Source organism: Lygodium microphyllum, chromosome 15 (genome assembly GCF_053477565.2).
Source record: "Lygodium microphyllum isolate KBCC chromosome 15, Lygodium_microphyllum_v1.1.10, whole genome shotgun sequence".
Classification (NCBI taxonomy): Eukaryota; Viridiplantae; Streptophyta; class Polypodiopsida; order Schizaeales; family Lygodiaceae; genus Lygodium; species Lygodium microphyllum.
The window spans coordinates 56,155,611-56,175,515 of NC_141149.1; the positions used below are offsets into that span (position 1 = coordinate 56,155,611).

Consider the following 19,905-nt stretch of genomic DNA (forward strand, 5'->3'; position numbering starts at 1 on the left):
AAAGAAACTGACGCACAAAAGGAACCACAAACCACACCGGAACTACAAAAAGAAATGGATGTTTTAAAATAGGACATGCACACCTATGCAAGTGTGGTGGAAGGCACCCAAAAGAAAATGGAGAATGTTGAGAATATCGTCAAAGAAAATGCAGAATGGATAGATGTGGCAAAAAAAAAGAACAAAGGAATGCATGGCAACAAAGTGGAAGTCATGAATGCCACCTTGGAAGAAGAGGCAAAAAGACGGGCACGCGCACTCCATGTAAGAGTGGTTGGACTAGACGAGAAAAGCTCCCCAATTGAAGATGCTACAGCTCTTGCCACCAAAATCGGAGCTACAAATGTACCCATCAGTGGGGCTTGGCGAGTCGGGAAGGCTGACACAAAAACAAAAGTCCTCATCTTGAAGTTTGGAGACCTGGAAAAGAAGAGAGCCTTCCTCTCCAAGAGGATCGCTCTCAAAGGAGAAAAGATCTACCTAGATGAAGACCTCACCCCAGCCCAGTTAGCCCACAGGAGAGAAAATATGCCACGTGTTCTAGAGGCACGGAAAGCAGGTAAATGGGCTGTATACAGAGATGGAAGAGTCATCATCACAGAGAAAAGGACGGCATGACGGTGCGCGGCCTATGAGACCCTGAAGTTCACACTGTGGAATTGCAATGGCTCCCTTAAGACAGATGCAGGTTATTTTGAGGATACTTTCAAAGGTATAGACATTGCTATGTATACTGAGACACATCAATGTAAAGACAACCGTTTACCTGATGTACATGGATATAGATGGAAAAGTGTATATCGCCCTCAGCCTAGACGGCCTGGAGGGACGAGGGGATCAGGAGGCGTGGCAATTCTATTTAGAGAAGAGCTCCGAGATACAGTCCAAGTGGTACATAGAGATGTAGAGGCAAGATACATGTGGATTAGGTTATGTACAAGCAGAACTCGAGACATGTATATTGCCATATGCTACTTTCCCCCTGCATACTCTAAGTTTGCCCCTAAAGAGACATCCCCGTATGCACCACTATATGAGGACATAATGGGATACATGAGAATTGGGGATGTTCTACTAGCAGGAGACTTTAATGCACGCACAGGAAACAACCAATCTGCTTTCTTTGACACTAGTGATGAGATGTTCAGAGATATTGCATCAGATGAAGTGGGACTAGCTAGATCAGCCCAAGATAGAGAGATAACAGAATATGGAACACACCTACTGGCACTGGGAAGTGCACATGGTTTGGCCATCCTTAACGGGCTACCACAGTGGCCAAGATCTAATGGTTTCACATGTTGGAATAACAAGAAAGGGTCAAGCATAGTGGACTATTTGATTGGATCACCCAACTTGCTACCTGACATAAAAAGTTTTGAAATCTCAGACAGACCAATTGGATTAGTAGCAGACCATGCTATTCTAGCTTTCACAATGCAATATGGGCATATACACGAAGCACAGTCACACATACCAAAATTACCACGCTATGATTTTGTGGAAGCGACCTCACACATATACAGCATTACTGTGCGAGATGCATTGAGGGAGCTAGACACACAGGCCTCTCTGGATGAGTTTATAGGACAGTTGGCCGAGATAATACACACTTCAGCAGCATATGCTTTCCCACACACTACACCATCAGATAAACCTCCACGAGGTAATGCTCCACAGAATGGCTGGTATGATGATGAGTGCAGAGAGACACGAGCACGTTTTCAGCGAGAGATGGCACTTGGCATATGTACACATAAGCATGCTCGAACACTCTTCAGACGGTTGGTACGCAAAAAGAAGCGGGAATACCTAAGCAGACTAGAAATAGAAATGTATTCCATGTTCTTGGGGCAGGACAGCAAGAGAGCATGGAAAAAGATGCATGAGAACCAGCCACCCCTACAAATTACTAGACCGGATGATTGGCATGGATATGCTTGCACACTCTATGATATTCTTGGCCAAGAGCCTATGCCACTCCCCTCAACCTCAAGACCAGCAAATTGCAGATTTTTCACAGAAAAAAAAGTGAGGAATGCCATATGGAAAGTGAAAAATGGAAGAGCCCAAGACCATGAGGGTTTAGTGGCTGAACACTTCACGCATGCCTGTGATATTCTGGCACCAACGCTGGCTCACATCTTTAATAGGGCAGTTTGTGAGGGATTTCCAACCTGTTGGTCAAACCATATTATTGTGCCGCTCTTTGAGAGTGGAGACCCTGCGCTACCTAGTAACTACCGAACTATCATGATTGGACACATGGTGGCCAAGATATATGGCTCTATCGTGGAACAAGCATTGAGAGAATGGGCCGAGATGTATGGCCTGAGGTCAAAAGGCTAAGCTGGCTTCAGGAAGGGATATACAACTCTAGACCATATCTTTACGTTGAGGGCAATCATCGAAGAAGGCAAGGCATTCAAGAAAAAGATCTATTGCTGTTTTGTGGACTTTCGCAAGGCCTTTGACACAGTGCCACGTGCTAGACTCATGGGAAGAATGCAAAACATTGATGTGCCCGTAGAGATACAGTGGAGTATCTATGCCCTGTATGAGACAGTGACAGGCAGAGTACGAACACCTGAGGGCATCTCAAATACAGTCAATAGCACCATTGGGGTGAAACAAGGCTGTCCACTTTCACCGACACTTTTTGGGCTGTATATAGATGAAATTTCAGAATATGTGGATAGGACTGGTGGGGCCGGAGCCAGCCTAGCTGGAGTGCTGATACCATTACTGCTTTATGCCGATGATATTGTACTTATATCTGACTCACCTGAGGGACTAAATAGACACTTGGATGCATTATCAGCTTTTTGCAGAGATAGAGATCTTAAGGTGAACCTTGGGAAAACTAAAGTTATGGTATTTAACACTTCAGCTGCTTGGGTGACAAGAGCTGAGCACTAGTTTACTTTTGACGGAGAGCCAGTGGAGATGGTTAGGCAGTATGTTTATTTGGGGGTCACATTGAAAGGACCACAGTTCTCTTGGAGAGAGACATCAGCAATGTCTTGGCTTGAAGCTTCCTACAGGATAGCTCCTCCTTTTCTCTGCATTTGTGCCTCATCTCCACCATTCTTTCAGGTATTATAGCTTTCTCCCCTTGCTCTTTTGGTTGTGCTTGGGGTTGCAGAGGGGGGCTCGGTTCATGCACTTGTTCTTTCTCTTCTTGGTTCTGTTCAAAATTGGGCCTTGTGTCTTGGATTGGCTTTGTTAGCTCTTGTGGAGGTGTACACGCAATCCCACCAATCATGACCACCCTGACAATCACCCCAACACAAGGAACTACTGAAGGGGCGGTCAATGAAAGCAAGATCATGGCTTCAATACAATATTTAGTGAGAAAAATGCAAGAAATTGCACCTAGCATCCGATGCAAGATCACACCAAGGGCTAAAGATACCCCGTTTGAAAGTGCCAACTACTTCGGTGCCTTCAACCATGCACAACACTGAAGATCACGACGAGTTGGTAAAAGAGCTTCAAAGCCAACTTGACAAGATAACTGAGGAGAAAAACGCCGCACTTGCAGATCTGGAAGAAGGGAAGATCGCCTTTACAGCCTATAGGGTAGAAAGAACAGGGATAATGACCATCTTAAACAGGGAGATGATTGCACTAAAAGAGACCTTAAAGAAAGGCAAGGAGAAGAGAGCTTAAAGGAGTTGTACGATGAATAAAGAGACAACTGTATAGCCCTAGAAAACATGTGTGCCTTCAACTCCAAGGAAAATAGACTCCTAGAGCTAGAAAATGAGGGGTTGAAGATGCAAAAAGAGCACGCAAGGAAAGAGCTGCATGTGGCAAAAGACTCAAAGAGATGATGAGACCACGAAGAAGCTAGTAGAGTCGCACAACCAACTTTAAGCAACTCTCCACGAACAAACTATACTAAGGGAGCCAGTAGAGCATAGAAACCACGAGTAACAACAAATGCGGGTATTGTAGCAGGAACAGAAGCAAGTAATCACCACTCAAGCCCACTACCAAAATCAAGGACTAGAGCAAATAAAAGAGAAAGCAAAGGAATAGGCAACCAAAAATAAGGATAGAGTCAAAAAATTGGCTTACCAGCTTGCCCATTCCGAGAGCGAACGTCTCCTGGCGGAGAGTAAAGCCGCGGCAATGGAGATAAGAATGTTGGAGCAATAACAACCTTTCTTAAGCATAGTGTTGAATGTCACGCAATCGAGAGAAGATGAAATGCTAGAGGAAGTAAAAAGAAAATTAGAATTGGCAAGGAGAGCACTACAACATGGACTCCATGCCAAGGCACCCAAGCCTAGCACTAGCTTGGGAGTAGAGGAGCAATGAGCCCATCTAGTCTCAGCTAGCTTAAACCTCACAAGAACTCGACTTGGTAGGGTTTGGGGAGCTGGAGCAGCTACCCTTGCCTTCCACTACAGGTCTTGGTCCTACCTCTTCTGTTGTTGCACTTGTGCTTGGCATGTCATCTTGTACTAGGCTTATCATGGCCAATTCTTGAGATCGGGAGGGTTGCTCCACTGATCTCCGAATGGCCAAGGCCACGTGTTCCTCCTATTGCCTCAGTCGCTCTTCCTCCTCTTGTTTCTTCCTGCCCTTCTCTTCATGCCTTTTCGATTCCTCTTCCACCCTTTGCAGTTCTTTGTTTTCTTCAGAGGTGGTTCGGGTTCTTCTGATGGGGATTTTAAGAGGGATCTTTCTTCTCCCACCTTGGCTTTTTGATAGCTCTGAGCCTTGCTGCTCGCTGACTATCCTTTCACTTGAAGTTCCTTGCTACTGAGTGGGTTAGTCAGCCTCCCTTTCATTAGTAGCTCTTTTTGTTTTGTCCTACGAATCCTTGTTGAATTCGTCCTCCCCTTGTTCTTCTGCTGAGAGTGAAATAGGCAAGCTCGTTGGGGTGGGGGAGCAATGCTCCTCTTGGGTCAGCGATGGTTATGGGGTTTCCTCCACTACTTCCCTTTTCACCTCCCGTAAGGTCTCTTGGATTATGGTCGTTAGTACTCCTCCAAACCCTATGGAAGCAAGTTTCTTCCTCTTTGACTTTGATGTGGTAGTCGGAGACTTCTCCCTTGCTACCCTTGGTGCTATTGCTAGTACCTTTATTGACGCTTGGATTGTTTTCTGGATGTAGGCGTTCCAATTTACCTCGTCTAGTGTGTTTGCTGCAAGGCTCTCCAACAATGGCACTCCTATTCTATTCCTGAGAGCATTGTATCTCTGGCTTGAGAAGAGGGTATGGACCATTTTTGCTTGTAATCGGATGGTGGGGTCGAGAGTGTGAGCCAAGCTGATTCCATTGTTTGTGTAGACTTTCTTTTTGTCCATCCCTAGCATCTCGTAGATATCCCTCTTTGGCCTATTCTCCGGCTTATCTACTAATCCCAAGGCCTTGTCCACAATTTTTGGACTAAGTGCGATGTCCACCCTTCTAGGGGTATCTCCTTGCTTGATGGTTACCATGCTGCTATTCTTGGGCATCAAAGGTCCTAAGGAACTCTATGCATTTGCTGTGGTTGATGTCCTGCCCCACCTTCTCTAGGTACTTGGCAAGATTACATCATTCTATCATCTGCCTAAGGGCCTCTTCAGATGTCACCACTCCTTCCAGATTGTGGATGCTGCGGTATTTTAATTGATTGAACGTGCGTATCTCCATGGCTAAGACATATCTTCTATGCTCCTCCGACGAGAAGGGGAGCTTGCTGGCTTTATCTTGTCGATCTGCCATTTGGATTCTTGTCGCCACACAATAGCCTACAATTAGTTCTCTTTTAAGGACCTCTGTTGCACGAAAGTTAAAACGACACCACAAAATGAGAACTCTCATATCAATCAATCCATACATTTTTGCACAATCATTCTTTCCTTTAAAATTCAATTCTTGCTTTGATTTTTCATCCATTTTCCGCTTTATCCCCTCCTCCTTGGAAAGGATGAAAATCCTTACGAGAATTGTGGAAAGCAAGATGGATGGGCGCTCAGTGTGTCCATGCTGTGCCTTACTTTTTCAAGAGTCAGTCGTAAAACTTGGGGTTATACTCTAGGGTCGCATAACAGTCTCTCTCGTGTGGATGAATACCCACTTGTGTGATATAAGTTAATATATTAGGCAAGAGGTTACTGGAGTTGATACGGCTTGCAATGTGGAGTTTCTCCTCCGTTAGGATCCTATCCAAGTGTGGGTGGAGCATGATGCTATTTTCTAAGGGCTGATTCCTTGTCATGGCTAATACTCTAAATGAGGTTGGGGCCACATAGGTCTGGTCATACTCGGAAGTCTTGATGGCACGTCATTGCTCCGCATTTTGGTCATGATTTGGTACCCCTCGAGCCTATGAAATGCGCAAAGTAAATTGGACTCAAACTTGATTAATCGTTGGAGTTCAGCAAGTATCCTGTGTGGCCTAAGAAACATTGAACTCCCTTGAAGTTGGTCAGAGGGGGAAGGTCTATAATCATCTTGATTTTCAAGAAGTCTATGGCTATCCCATTCCTCGACACAATGTGCCCTAAAATACAATCGTGCTTCACCCAAAACTAGCACTTTAAGGGGTTTAGTGAGAGACCGTATTATCGACACCGTTCGAAGACTATTCATAGCTTTTCCAAGTGTTTTTTCCAATTGGTGTGGACGTATAGGGTGTCGATGAAGACTTCCAACCATTTTTTGAGCATGTCCTTAAAGATGGTACACATGAGGCATTGGAAGATAGCAGGAGCATTGGTTAGTCCAAATGTCATGACTATGTAGGTAAACATCTCCCATTCGGTGGTGAATGCCATCTTGTGTCTGTTGTCCGGATGGACCTGCACTTGGTTATAGCCTAAGAAGCCATCCCGAAAACTATAGGCTTCCTTTCTTGCCACTCTCTCTAGCATGTGCTTAGCATATGGTAACGGATAGTTGTCTCTCTTTGTAGGTGCATTGATCTTCTTATAGTTTACACACACTTGAATCTTCCCATTCTTCTCCATGACGATAACTATGGGTGATACCCAGTCTGTGTGCTCTATCTCGTAAATGAATACTGCCTTTAATAGCTTATCAATCTCTTCCTATACTACGTGTGCATGCTTAGGATTCGTTGCATATGGTTGTTGCTTGATTGATACTGCTTTGGGGATCATGGGAATATTATGAGTCACAATACGCAGATCTATTCCCTTTAGTTCGTCTAAGGACCATGCAAACACATCGGCAAATTCCTTGAGAGATTTATGAGATCATTCTTCTCCTCCTTGGGTAGGTCATCTGCTATGTACACGGTTCTAGGCTTGTCCTGCTCTCTTGCCAAGTTGACCTCCTTAACTTTGGCTGGTCCTTTGATGGGTTCACTTGCTTGCCCATTTTGTTTGGCTCCTACTAGCACCACTATTCAATCACCCTTCTTGAACTTCATGAAGTGCTTGGGTAGGTCCTAGGGTTTCTTCTGTCGTTCAACTTTTGAAGACCTTGATTGTTTTTTTCTCTCCTCTTTTAGTCTCTTGCGCCTTAGGTGGATTGGAAGGTCCCTCTTGGTGCATTTGATCCAAGGTGATCGAGGTATTTTGGGGTCACTATCAAAGCTCATCTTTGACTAGGAGTTATACTTGTCATGCTCACTAGAAGAGGCTGTCTCTGCTGGTAGTCACAGCTCTGAAGCTAACTCCACTTGAAATAATGGTGTGGTGCAAGACTGTACTAAACTCGTTCACTTATAATCTACCATCTTTGGGCATTCTAGCCAAGCTCAATCGCAATCTACCTCGGTAAATCCTTTGCTCACTTTAAACTTGTTGACCTCTTGGGGTTTAGTATCTGCTCTAATGTGTTCAATCACCCTTTCATCTGTGTCATATTCTATGGTCTTCACTTCCTCTTCACTTTCCTCACTGATGGAAAAGCAATCGTCGTACTCATCGTCAGAATCCTCATACTCGGACTGTGCATTGCTTATAGGGTTCCTATTCTCAAGCTTTGTTCCGCTTGTCATGAGAGTCCAGTTATATGACAAGTTCAAGTCACGCACCTTAGTCCATTGCCACTCTTTGCTGCCACTCTTTGCTCTCTCCGTAAGTTCCTTGAGGGGCTTTAAATTGTTAGCTGGGTTACAAGCTTCCTCACTTGATAGGCACTCGAGGATTTTGTGGAGTTCTAATTTGTTAGCTGGGATGCGATAGGTGATTGGCATTGGTTGGATGGTGGGGCTCTCGGCCATCATGCACAAGGGCATTGTGGGTAGGTTAGAAGTGATGGGGTTGTTAGATTTGCTAAGCTGAGTCTAGAGCTTGCCTATATTCATCCTCATCGTCCGAGAATGGGAGATCAATAGTTGCCAACACGTGCATCTAGTCATGCTCATCCTCAGGACAAGGAATATACCTTATTATAGGTTCATAATTGCTTCTAGTCCTTGAGTCAGCCTTTAGCATGGCAGAGATGGCATCTAGGTCCATTGGTGAGGTTTTCCAAGTATCCATCTCTACTTGGATTGCTTCTAATCTGTTGCCTAAGAATATTGGGCTATTACCCCAATCCTCTATCACTCTTGCATTCGTCATCCAAAGTTTGCCTAGCAGGATATCATAATCCACTTCCTTCATGACTATGAAGTTCATGGAGAATTGGATTCCCTCTATCTTTAGAGGCCAATCCTTTAGGACTTCGAAAGGTCTAACCTTCATCCCATTAGCTAGAGTGACATTGAATCGTGCCGTTTCCACTAGTGGATTTCCCAAGCTTGCAGGACTTCGTGGCTAAGTACACTAACCCTTGCTCGTGTGTCTACTATTCCCTTTCGTGTAGCATCTCCTAGGGCAATAATAGATAAGATTGCATGTATCTCAGTGCCTTCCGAAAAGGCATTCACTTGTGGGAACTTAGACATTGGATTCAGCTTTAGGCTTGGTATATGTCATGGGTCGTGATCCGGGAAGTCATGCGGTTTATGTTCATTACTTTGTTCTACCCATCGCTTCAATTCTTGCCATAGTGCGGGGTTTTGCCTAAGTAATTCTCCCAATGACAATGTCACCTGAGTTGGCATTAGTGTGGCTTGCAAATTGCTATCTCTTTCCCTCCTTGGCTTCATGGGCTCCCTGCTAATGTTCTTGAGATGTTTGCCTATTTGTGGCATCCTCATTTTGTCTATGCAAGTGTTCATGTTGTGCCTCTCCTGCTCTTAGGTATGTGGAAGAGACTAGTGGGCTCATGGTTGAGAGTTCATTGATCCCATTCTCAATGATATGTTCAACATCTTGCAAGTGAGCTTGTGGTTCCTTTATCCATTCCTTGACCTTATCCATAGCCGTAAAGTGCTGGTTGGTGTCAGGGTATTCTCCAACCTTTGCGCTTCCCTTCTCTCTCGTCTTAGGAGTAGATGTTTGTGCTTTTGCATCAGCAACCTATTTTCTTTTGTTAACGTGGTCTCACTCTCTGTCTTGAGTGTTATTTTGCCTTGGTCCTCTTTTTTCTTCTTCACCGACTCTTCTTTCTTATAGAGGATGCATCGAGGTTGCTAGGTCTAGGTAATGAGATACCGGCATGCTTTGATTGAGCTTGTATCATGACATTTGTGGGGATAGGTGTGGCATCGTTGTTAGGTGACTCGACACAAAAGAGTCCGAGTGGTGCAGATGGCATGATTGCCGAGCTAGTGGAGGGTTTCCGCCTAGGGAATTAGCGAATAGGTGTGTGACTCCGCATTCGGGACATCTTAAGTCGGTCTTCATTCTATTTACTTGCTTCTTTTCAAGGCGACGAGATGAGATATGCCCTGGATAGCCACATGTCTAACATGCTATGGGCTCATGGTTCGGAGCTCCTCCTAGGTCTCTACCTCTCCCTCTGCTTGAGGCCATTATCGACCTAGGTCTATAGACCATCAATATGGGATTATTCTCTTCATCATAATAGACATAGGGTTTACATATGAATCTTCCTTCAGTGGTTCCTCCACAAAGTGCATTGAAGCATCGCTTGATGGATGGGTCATGATAGCTCTTGGCAGTCCAGGGATTCTTGTTGGGTTGATTTCTATCCTTGGGGTTGCTGGCTTTGAATTGTTAGGTGTGGGTAGAGCCAAAGGGGCTCTCCTTTTGAAGTATGGCTGCCTAATTCCTGAATAGCATGGATGAGTGTAAGGTTGTTGGTAAGGCAACCGTCTTGGCAATCGGTTGTGCATGTCGTTGTGTCCGAATCTTCCATAGTTGGCACAAGGCTGTAATTTAGGATCGGACATTCAAATGGCAAGTGGTTTCCTTCACAGTGCACACACTGCACATGAGGTTGTATTGGCCTTCGCATTGACTCCTGTAGTCTGGACAACTTTGATTTTAGATCAGCTATAGCTTGGGTCTGGTTGACACTCTTTCTTTTTTCTTGTTTGTTGGGGGTTGCTTGTTCGCTAGTTGCTGCAGTTCTTCCGGCTTTTCTAAATGTGTTGCTCCCCTGTTGCGTAGCCCAAGAGCTGCTCTCCCTGAGCAAGTCATCCACCCATATGGCTTCCTCAAAGACTTTTGCAAGCACATCCCTTTGCAGGCTCGAGTTGCTCACTAGGGCCTTATAGAGTTCTTCCTTGTGGATCCCGTTAATGAATACGGTAGAGACTGCTCTCTTGTTGGATCGCTCAACTGCAAGTATCTTCTTGTATTTGTCTTTTGGTTGACATTCATCATCTTAATAATGAGGTTATCGGAGTTCCTACCTTCGAGAATCTCTTGATAAAGAGATCCTTCAACTGAGTGAAGGTATTGCGTTCGACATTGTCTAGACTGGTAAACCAAGACCGTCCTTCGTCTCCCAAGCAAAGACCAAATGCTTGTGCTCGTTGAGGGGGATCCATGAGGTTGTTAGTCTTGCACACTTGCTCAAATTGCTTGACGAAGCTCTGGGGGTCATTGCCTACTTGGTATTTATCGAGTTGCTTTGCAACTATGGGTATTTTCATTTGGCTCCTAGTATTTGGGGTGACTCCTAGCTCGGTTAGCAGTGATGCCACTAAGGTTGCCCCACCTTGCTCAACGTTGGTATTGTCTAGCAATCTTTTCGTGAGTAGCTCGCTCACTAAAAGGTAAGCCTTTAAGGCTCTCTTCCTATTAGCATTGCCTTCTGTTTTGTTCCTACTTGAGATGGCTAGGATCTTGTAAACCTCGCAGAGCTCTCTCTCCTGGCTCAACCTCTGAGCTCTTTGCTCTCGGCTATAGCTCACAATGTGCTGCAATGTTTTCCTTGCCAATCTCCTCTTCTCCTCAAGGTTGGCTATGATATCGGTTGTTGGTCTTTCATGTTGCAGTATCCTTGTTTGCCGGTCGTACTATGTAACAAGTCACCGGATGATGTCTGAGTACTCTGCCACGTTAAGGTCAAGGTCAAGGTCAAGATTGTTCTCATTCGAGCTGGTGCTTGCCATGGCGGTTGTCTCCTGACCTACCATTGCTTCTATGAGGTCAACTAGGCCGGCTAATTATATACCCCTAATCTTGGCTAGTCTTTCCTTTCCATAGCGGTCTGATGGTTTTGTCTTCTCTAGGTCTTTATCTGGTCTCTTGGGTCACTCGTCTGATTCCCGGGCTGCACTCCTACTGGTGGGTTCATTTTTAGCTTAATTCCCTTTTGTATGTTCCTTGTTAATCCAATAGCTGCGAATGTACAACACTTATACGCTAACAGTGCGACTCGAAATGAGCTGTGCGAAACTAGGCTTTTGAGCTTTCACATGTGCTTAAATGTCTACAATGCAGAGTGTAACCGTTGATGAAGTTAATTGCATCCAATCAATTTCATGCCATTGTTGCTTTTTCAAGTGGGTTTTGATCACTCCTAACAGTTGACTTTGGATCCTTCACGCGTTGTGACAGGTGGTTTGATGGGTGTTCAACTGAGTGAGTCACCTTAGGTCTCTATCCAAGGTAGTGGCCGATGGTCAGTTCTTTGAGTCACTCTCGGACTGCTAGGTCAAGGTTTTATAGTGTAAATAGCTCTATGGTCTCACCTATGAGTCCGGATTCCAACCCGATTGCTAGACAACTGATGGCACTAGGCCCTAACAGGTCTCAAAGTGGTAGAAAATAGTCAAGAATAGGGATTTGGACAACTTGTCCGAGTCCCAGACTCAGCCCTCTGAGTGGGATCCTAAAGGTAAATGATTATCCAAGTCCTAGACTTGGACTTGAACGAGGGGTGCGTGTTCGAGCGTCTGAGTGGCCATGCGAGGCCTAAGATTCAGCCGTATGAGGCTCAAATTTGGTATGAATCTGAGTGGTCAGACCGAGTCAGACGTCGGAGTTCGGTTAGGATTCTCGGTTATCCAAGACCTGCGGTTGCTGTCCATGGGCGGCGCATGGAAATACGCCGAATGGCACAAATATGTACTTTAATGACTTCATAATCACTATCCAATGCACCCAGGGTTCTAGAGCAATGCAACAATCAGCAATAAGGACTTAGAGCATACTTGGAAGGCCTGAATGTGTCAATGGAAAAGATTGCAGATGCTACTGCTTGTGGACGTGTCACTCCCTGTCTCTCTCTCAATAGCTCTCTCTTAATCTCACAGTACGCAAATGAGCTCTCTCTTCTCCTTTTTGACCTTTAGTGTTCACTCTTTCTCCCCTCACACTCTGTTTTCATTCCTAGACATGAAAAATCTTTTTTCTTTCTTTCCGTGTTCCCCTGTTTCCTGGTTATATAGAGAGATATCTTTTCCTTTTTTTTTCCTTATTTCCCAAACCTTAATGCCTTAAATTTGATCAAAATACACTTCTCCTATGCTAACCGATACATAGAAAGCTTCCTAAACCTAAACTAATCTGCAAGAGAGATCGAATGGCGTCCAACTCCCTTGCATCCTACCTAAATCCAAGTGCTATTACAGAGATGAACTCTTACTTCATTACTCGATTTGGGGCGTGCAAGCACTCAGGCTTGAATCCATAGGTCTTGGCAACGGAACCAAAATGTCGTCCCTCTCGCAAGCAAAGCACCAAGATCCACAGACCGCTTATTGCTTCAAGTGTTTCAAGCCGAGAGCTATGGCGTTCTCTCACATAGCCATGCATACTCTTCCACACACCAATGTAGTGAGCTTACCTTCGAATCCGATCGAGTACCTCCTCTCACGAATCTGCCAATAGATTCATGATTCAAGATGCGCCCTCATGCAAGCTCCATCTCCAAGCTCTAAGCTTTGACCTCCATAGACATGTGCGCAAGAAGGGGGAAGAGAAGAAGAAGAAGATGAAGAGAGGAGAAGAAGAGCTTCTCCAGGGTCCCTCACTCTTTCACACACACTCTGTCCCTCTCTTACACTCCCTCTCTCCCTCTCTTATGCACAAGAAGCAAGCTAGAGCATGAAGCAAGAAGAGAACAAGTTTGGCCACACACAAGAATGAGCTTCTTCATCGATTTCTTGATTTTTATACATGCCCTTATCCCTTCCTTGGGCGGCCATCCCATTTTTGGTCCCATTCCTCTACTCTCTTTTCTTTTCCTTTCTATTAACATAGGCCTTAACCCGCACTTCTCATTCTTTACAACTTGCATAGGAGAGAGCCCGACACTGTTTTACAAAATGAATTGCAATGCGCCTGGCGTTTTTCTTGCTAGCATGTTAATGTGCACTTATTATTATGTGCTTCCTTTTACATTTGAGACTTTTTCCTGCAGTTCTTGTCTTTAGATTTTTCTGAGTGGGCCTTTCTTCTCCTCTTCCTCCTGCCTTGGGATAGCCTTTCACTTTCGATTTTTCGAATTTTTCGTCTTGGTCCTATGAGGGTGTAACAAGATCGTATCACATCCTTGAGCCACCTCACTGCCACAGGCTCTGCGCGATAGGAGGTGGAGCACGGGCATTAAGCCGCCAAGGAATCATGAAGTTTATTTGGTCAAAAGGAGATGGGAGGGCGCTAGAGCAAAGGGAGCTTGGGACATCATTACACAAGCCATATCTAGAGGAGGCTTGGGGATCATAGACCCAAATTGTAACCGCAAAGCCTTAGTAACTAAGCTCATTGTCAAGGATTATCTTCCTAGCAAGGAGCCTTGGAAGAAGCTTCTATTAGGGAGGTTTCTGTTAGCAGTCATGTTTGTCATGCCTTGTCATCTCTTTCCTGTGAGCCTCAATCTAAGTTAGACGAGGACTTTAGGAGCTCTGACCTATCTAGCACTTGTTTTGACGGAGGAGGTAGTCCATTTTAGGGCACTCAATTTATTGCATTTTAGTGCTTTTTCTCCTCCAATTGGGAATTTATGTGCCTTGGATGCATTTCCAAGGTAGTTTTTTTGCATTCTTTAGCTTGCCTCACCTGCTAGACATTGTCCACCTTTTTCCGCTATTTTTGTAAGCATTTATGGCATTTTTTAATAGCATTAAATGCTGGTCAGTCATGTATTTTTGGCCCCAAATTTTAGGTTGGCCAGTTTTTGGGATTTTTGGCTATTTATAGCCATTTCCCACTTGGGAGTCAGATAAATTATCATCTTCCCTCCTTCCTTGGTAGGTGCACGCTTCAACTCCATCGTCTTCCTCCATCTTTGGTGCTGCTGTCATCATCAGCCTGATCTAGTGCCCTCATTGATGCTGTGGGCTGCACGCAGGGACTGATCAGTCCTCCTTTTGTATTCAGCATTTGTTCCTTGTTCAGTGCAGGGTTATTTTCTTCTTCTCTTGCAGATTGTCTCTCTCTCTTCCTTTGTGTTTGAGTTCCTTCTTCTGTTGCGCACTCTCACTAGGTATCAGAGCATGTTATCATTGTCTAAGAGAGACATAGAGCTGACTTCTTGCGGAGGGGACCACCCCAGACTGCCAAGCAGCTTGCCACATCAACGTTTTGCTGAAAATACAGCTGTTTGCTTGGAGGCGTCTGCTTTTCTTGTGCCAGGTCCCATTTTGTTGCCCACTTACTCTCTTGTTGGAGGCAATAGGCTTCCTTAGTCAGGCAACAATCTTCTACTGCAAATGCAGTGTTCCTTGGCTAGGTGACAGCTCTCCTTAGCAAGCGCACATAGTCCTTTTGCAGGGGATAGTCTATGTCCCCTAGGCAGACCCTCTATATCGACTTCCTTGTGATCATGTAGCTGTTTCCACTTGTTTCTATAGATTTCTTATGGATGTCTTGCAAGCTATCGAAGATGTCTTATCACCAGTTCTTTGCTAACTTTGAGGATGAGGTTTTTGTTCCTTCCTTTGAGAGACGGAGAGATTTTCGTGCTAGTTCATGCGGCAATCGGAGGTCACCTAACCCATTTGTACAGGGTCCCTCCGCCCCATTCTCTCCATGTTTCACAAAAGGCCCGTTTTGCTAGCCTTCATATGCCATTCGTGGCACCCTCTATTCTTGTCTAGTGGAGGATTCCACTGTCAGCTGATTGATGGATCATGTGGGCTTATGGGATCCGCTCAACTCTAGAGCTCGATCTTTCCTCTTTATGAGCTTACATGATTCTATCCTAGGGTATGTGCACAGGTTGCGGAAAGCAGCGGAAGTGTGGACAAAACTTGCTTCTTTGTACCATTAGAAGACATTAACCTTATCGGATTACTCTCGAGAAGAAATTACGGACACTCGCTGTTGATGATCCTTCTTCCATGAAGGATCATATCAACAGGTTGGAGGACATGAGGGATGGGCTTGCGTCCCTTGGTAGGATGATCTCTTCATAGGATATGGCTATGAGTTTTTTGACTCAACTGCCATCTCCCTGGTTTGATGTCTTCTACACCAGCCTTCTTACATCAAGGACCACCCGTGAGAAGCTTCTATGGGAGCAGCGCCCCGCTTGTTTTGGAGCATGAAGAGCGTGCCAAAGAGGTGGCGAGTGGATCTACCTCCACCAAAGCTTTTGTTGCAGGTTTGGGAGGGGGGAAGAAGAAGAAAGGGAAATCAGTGGTGGCTAAAAGATAGGAGAGTTGTTTAGGCTCTGACTCCAACTTGGAGAAGCCTAAGTGCCCATATTGTAGGAAGGGGACACATCCAGAGGAGAAAAATTGGAAGAAGTACCCTCACATTCGTCTGGGAGTGAAGGATGGAGCTAATGTATTCGAGCCCTCTACCTCTACTCCAGCGGTTACCCATGAATTAGTGTTCCTTCATATTTTTGAGGAGCCTTCTTCTGTGGTTGCCTCATCTTCTGCGAGGCCTTGGCTGGTTGATAGTGGAGCTGCTAGTCTAATGGTTATTTTGACAAAGGATCTCACGAAGTTACTAGTGGCCTTGCCTTAAGGCAAATGCTCAAGGGAGGATGTATAAATACAAGCATTATGCTGTTAAAATGCTATAAATACATGCATTAGCACAGCTTCAGGAGATTGTAGCATTGGACATGTTAGAGAGGCTATCTTAGGGATTGATCCACCTTGTTCCTAAGAGTACCAGGGATGGATTGGAGATCACACACTGATCTCTTTGCTTGGAATTGCTTATAGGATCCTTATAGTGGGAATCATACTCATTGTCTCCTTTGATGTCAGACATTATCCACCACCCTTAGACAGCATTTGTTGTGGATCGCACTATCCTAAATAACATCTTCACCTTTTGGGAGTGCACTATGCTTGTCCATTTCAGGAGCCATGACCTCATTGTGCTTCTTCTCAACATTGAGAAGGCATATGATTGAGTAGATTGGGAGCTCTTAGAAGGTAGTATTGTGAGGATGGGACTTTCACAGTAGTGGGTCAGAGGAGTTGCATATCTTTATTCATTAACACATAGACATGTCCTTGTTAGTGGGGCTAGAGGAGAGAGGTTTAGCATCCAGAGATCAGTGAGACAGGGTTGTCCACTTGCCCCTTTCCTTTTTATTTGTAGCAAAGGCTATGGACGTCTTCTTGACAAACAAATCTACATGTACTAGAGGGATTAGGCTGCACACCCAGGGTTTAATGAGCTGCTTGACATCGAGTTTGCAAATGAGACAACTGTGACAAATGCGGGATCTAGAGCATGGCAAAACCGGAAGCTATGGAGGATGAAATGAGAAGTGTGGACTCATGATGGAGAAGACAAAGACACTGTTTGTTACACAAGTGAATTAGGTTCCAAGATTGAGACTTGGACTCATAAACACAATCTTGTGTATGTGGACAATGACATTGACACTTCACTGATAAGAAAAGAGTACTATCATTGCATTAAGAAAGGAAGCAAGTACAATGCTTTATAGGAAAGTAGGAAACTGCAGTAGGCACCATTGTGCATATGGGATAAGTTAGCCTGCATGTCCTTCGCTCTGAAGCTCCATACAAAGTGGCTGTTTAGTGAGTGTGATTGCTGAATCTCAACACCCCTCCTCAATCACAACTAGAAAGGCACAAAGTGTGTAGAGGCTGTAATGAGAACCACCTGCGAAGTGTGGGCATACCACAAACATGGCAAAACACCAGAGGCTATCGCAGAAAAGGCTAAGTGTGGGTACCATAAACATGGTGGACATCCAGAGGCTGTAACAGGGGCCTCACAAAGTGTACAGGGACTGTAATGCCAAGTTACATAAGGAGTTTACAAAGCTTATGGCAGGAAGCATTAGGGCAAGGAAATACAAGGCTTTTAAAACAGTCTATCAGAATTATGAGAGTACAAGGACTGATGAGTCTTGTCCTTCCGATCCTGGTGGTCTTCATCTTCATCTTCTTCTTCCTTTGCTCCATTTTCTTCTTCTTCTTTGACTGCGACTAGATAGGCCTTTTGGGATCTCTTTCTTGCGTGGCAGAACTTCTCGGTGTGTCCAGTCCTTTTGCAGAAGTCACAGAAGAGCTGATCCTTCTTGCCTTTGTACCTGTTGCCAACATATAGTGCATGCTCATCTCTAGAGGTACTTGGTTCTTCCTTAGTTTTTAGCTTTTTTTCCTCTTCTAACAGTGATGCCTGGATATCAACAAGTTCAGGATTTGGCATGTTGATTAAAGTTGTTGATACATTATTATATTCAGGAGGCAAACTCTTAAGTAGAACACCGATGCAAACATCTTCATCCATTTTAATGTTGATTTCTGCAAGTTGGGTTAGGAGTCCTTCCATGTAATTAAGATGTGTGGCAAGTGATGTGCTGGACTTCATTTCAAGCGTGAAGAACTCAATCAGGAGACCATACTTTGATGATTTAGATTGTGCACCGAACAGGGTGTCAAGTCTTTTCCATGTATCCTGTGAGGTCTCACAGTTATCCACATGATGGATATAACTGTCGTCTAGCTCTAGTTTGATAATGGCCTGTGCTCTGTTATCATTCTTTTGCCAAGTAGTTGCAAGGTCCGCGTCCCGAGGTTTCTTCTCTTTGCCATTTGTGATGGCCCAGAGACCCTTCTTCATCAGGATGAGCTTGATGCGGGTTTGCCAAGTGTGGAACCCGACTCCTTTGAATTGAGCATTTGGAGAGTCTTTGCCCATGTTAGACTTACGGGAACAGTAGCAAATCAACTTCAGACTTATTAGATTTGAGCAACAGAATTGGTTGAGAGACACAAGTGCTAAAAAGAACTAACTGAGTGTCAATGAACACCCAATCTGCAAGGTCCTTTACTCTTTTTAAATTCAAGTCTAATCTTCCCCTTCTTGATTTGATGCTGATACCTTCAAATCTGAGTGACAGTACTTTAATGAACTTCAGAGAGTATTGCTTAGTGATTAAAATCACTGTTGATAACTTCAGTGAGAGAAACAGTGAAAAATGTCAGAATTTTGAAGTTTTGGCTATGGTGGAATTAGGGTTTCTGAGACAGGGGCCTGGTTTTTCTCAGATTGCAGGAGCTACACTTGATCATTTTCAAAAATTTTTACATGCCTAGGAAGCTGACTTCATGGGCTATCAAAGCCCTATCATAATCGTCAAGATTGTGGCTTGTATGAAGCACGCAGACACGTCGAACAGATTCGGCGCAGTTCAGGACAGGTTTGCGTGATTTCCGCAATGCTGGGGTCAGGGCGCAGTAATGTCGTCCATTCTCGTGCCAGGATGAAGCGCCTTGAGCAGAGGAATAACTCCCTAGAAGAAATCGTGGGCTGAAATGGCCTGGTTGAAGAGTTATGGAAGCTCCAAGTAAGGTAGGTCCTGTCTGGCTATGGCAGACACAGAGTAGAGATTGAGGATTTTCACAATGCTGAGCTCCAGATGGTCCAATGTCCTGGATTGATGTGATACAGGGAAGCTTTGTGAGTTGGGGAATACTTTTCCAGAAGGAAACTCCAAGAGATTTGACCTGTGGAGTGAGATATAAGCAGCTCAATCTGACAGGGTGCTGCTGGCTATGGCTGCCATGGAAGCTTCAGTGAGAGTAGAGTTGGGAGATGAAGTCATGAGCTGACATTGAGCTAGACTGAGGTTGAAAGGAATCAAGAGAGGCTAGAGAAGCAATGCCATGCCCAACTGGGCTCTGATACCATGTGACAAATGCGGGATTTAGAGCATGGCAAAACCGGAAGCTATGGAGGATGAAATGAGAAGTGTGGACTCATGATGGAGAAGACAAAGACACTGTTTGTTACACAAGTGAATTAGGTTCCAAGATTGAGACTTGGACTCATAAACACAATCTTGTGTATGTGGACAATGACATTGACACTTCACTGATAAGAAAAGAGTACTATCATTGCATTAAGAAAGGAAGCAAGTACAATGCTTTATAGGAAAGTAGGAAACTGCAGTAGGCACCATTGTGCATATGGGATAAGTTAGCCTGCATGTCCTTCGCCCTGAAGCTCCATACAAAGTGGCTGTTTAGTGAGTGTGATTGCTGAATCTCAACAACAACTATTTATGTGGCTGGGGTTCCTGGATGTGGGTGCAGTTGGTGTGTGTAGGTGTTTAGAACCACACTTACCTTTCTGTGGCTTCTCCAAGCCACTCTGGATTATGGAAAATGCAGTCTGCTCTGACAGACTACTCACCATTTCTTGCATGTTTTATATTTCTAGCCCTTTGGACCATCTGCC

The 19,905-nt window shown here is 44.7% G+C and overlaps 1 protein-coding gene across 1 annotated transcript in view; it reads left to right on the forward strand.

Annotated features, from left to right (window-relative positions):
• Positions 1-19,905, forward strand: part of LOC148024557 (protein SEMI-ROLLED LEAF 2-like) — a 139,620-nt gene that overhangs the window by 93,549 nt on the left and 26,166 nt on the right. The window lies entirely within an intron of this gene.